The 2,500-nt window shown below is 34.4% G+C and overlaps 1 protein-coding gene across 2 annotated transcripts in view; it reads left to right on the forward strand.

The window, feature by feature from the left end:
- LOC306877278 (ribosomal RNA processing protein 1 homolog B-like) overlaps window positions 1-2,500 on the forward strand; it is a 17,659-nt gene that overhangs the window by 5,124 nt on the left and 10,035 nt on the right. The window lies entirely within an intron of this gene.

Consider the following 2,500-nt stretch of genomic DNA (forward strand, 5'->3'; position numbering starts at 1 on the left):
GCCAATTTCATAACAAAAGCTGAGATGATAGGCCAGAAGTATTAGCTTTAATTTGCTTATAAGAACTTGCTAGCGCTGAATCATATTACCATTAGTGCTGTCAAACGATTAATCGCATCCAAAATACAAGTGTGTGTACTGTATATTTATTATGCATATATAAATACACATACAGTATATATTTATTCATATAATTTATATTATATGTATATTTAATATATAAGCGTAACATTTATTTAATATATAAACGTATATTTATCTTAAATATATACATGCATGGGTGTGTATTTATATAATGAATATACACAGTACAGATACTATGTAACGATTCACTCAACTCAAGATTCGATTCATGATTTTGAGTTTGATTCGATTACAAAATTAGATTTAAGACAAATTATAAATGAAATGTTTCTTTTTATTATTGCTTGGACAAACTGCAGCACGTTTCTTTGTGAAACTGAAATATAACACTATAATAATATACTAATATAGCACTTGCATATCATTGCTCTTTTTTTAGTTTTGATTGCTTCTATTCTCCTCGTTTGTAAGTCGCTTTGGATAAAAGCCTCTGCTAAATAACAAAATATATTGTAACTGTAAATAAAACTAAATTGAAATTTTAAAACAAACCCCCAAATCAAGTAAATAGCACAAATAAGAGAAATCCGCAGACGAGCTGAACGAGACGCAGATTCAGTTTCTGCCAGCAGGTGGCGCTTACAGCATCTCCTCGGTTTGACTGTAAACACAGCAGCTCTGCTCTTATGACTGTGCTCCCTTCAGAAAATGGCCATTATTTTTGTACAAGAGACTCATAGTGCTGCTGATAATGAAGTTGGTTGGAAGAGAGGATGGGAGGGGGATGTTTTTAAGTCATAAGACAAGTAATAGTTGTGCAGTGGGTATTTTTTTCTCCAGAAGTTTTAATCCTCAGTCTGTTGAGTGTGTAGAGATTATTAAAGGTCAATTGTTACAAATTAGAGCAATATATGAAAATGTACAATTTGTATTTATGACTGTATATGCTCCATCTGTTGCTATAGAGAGATTGACTCTTCTGGACACTGTAAGTGATGTTATTAGAGATTGTAATGATCAAGATGTTTTGTTTATAGGTGGAACTGTACAGAAGATAGAGTTGATAGAATCACGTGGAGCCTCTCGCACTCGTTTGATTCAGCTGTTAGAGACTCATGAATTATATGATGTATGGAGAGGGTTAAATGGTAATAAAAGTCAGTATACTTGGACACACTGTAAAGACAATTTATTGTCTATGGCAAGACGTGATCGTTTTTGTTTTAAATATCATTTTAATGTTGTTAAAACGTCTTTATTAGCCCTGTTGGGTTTTCTGATCATTCACTTGTAATTTGTGTTTTCCTATAGTGCCCATTGGCATTTTAATACAGCTTTACTAGAGGATAAACATTTAAAGATATCTTTGTATGCTTCTGGAAAAAGTATCAAAATACTAAAAATGATTTGATGTGCTTACAACAGTGGTGGGACTTTGGAAAAGTCCAAATAAAGCAGCTGTCAACAATATAATTGTAATGTTAGCAAAGTCTTGATGAAATCAGTGGAACTCTGGCGTCTGAAGTGGAAGAACTCCAGCGTTTAGCTCCGGCTACAGAGGATCAACGGTGTTTCGAAGCTCTTGATTTTAAGAAGTCTATGTTAACTAATCTTCACAAGGGGCTCTGGTTAGGTCCCGTTTTAAGAATATAATGGAAATGGATGTTCATCACACTTTTGTTTTGGATTGGAGCATAAAAATGGTTAAAAAAGATGAATTCATAGTTTAAAGTCAGATTCTGGGCATGTGTTTTTATAGTAATTTGTATAAATGTGAGCAGCAGGATGAACAAGCGATAGCTCAGAGTTAAAGAAGACAGTAATGCAGTGTTGGAAGCAGATATTTCCCTTTATGCAGCTTTGCAAAGTATGCAGAATAGAAAGACTCCAGGTTTAGATGGTCTACCTGTGGATTTTTATAAGTTTTTTGGTTTGTAATTGGAGAGGTTTTAGCAGTGCTGAATGATAGTCTAGCTAATGAACGTTAGCCTGTAAGTTGCAGAAGGGCAGTGCTTACACTCAAATAATGTGATTTGCTGGAGACCTGTCTCTGCTTTGTACAGATGATAAATTACTCTCCGAAGCGTTGGCAAGCAGACTTCGTAAAGTGATGGAGCAAGTTGCTCATCCTGATCAGATTTATTGTATCCCTGGAAGGCTGATTTCTGGTAATATTGTACTTATTCGGGACTTGTTAGAAATCTCTAAGCTTTTTGATCTTAAAATATTAATGAAATCAAGACTTTGTATTTTAATGTTCAGAGTGTTTTGATTGCTCCCTTTCAGGTCCAGTGAGGAATTAGACAGGGCTGTCCTCTGTCGGGATGTTATATTCTTTGGCTTTCGAACCTTTGTTACATAAACTTAGATCTGTTTTACAAGGTGTGACTTTACCAGGGTGCAGTATACCCTTAAA

The sequence above is a fragment of the Barbus barbus genome (assembly GCF_936440315.1).
Source record: "Barbus barbus genome assembly, chromosome: 11".
Lineage (NCBI taxonomy): Eukaryota > Metazoa > Chordata > Actinopteri > Cypriniformes > Cyprinidae > Barbus > Barbus barbus.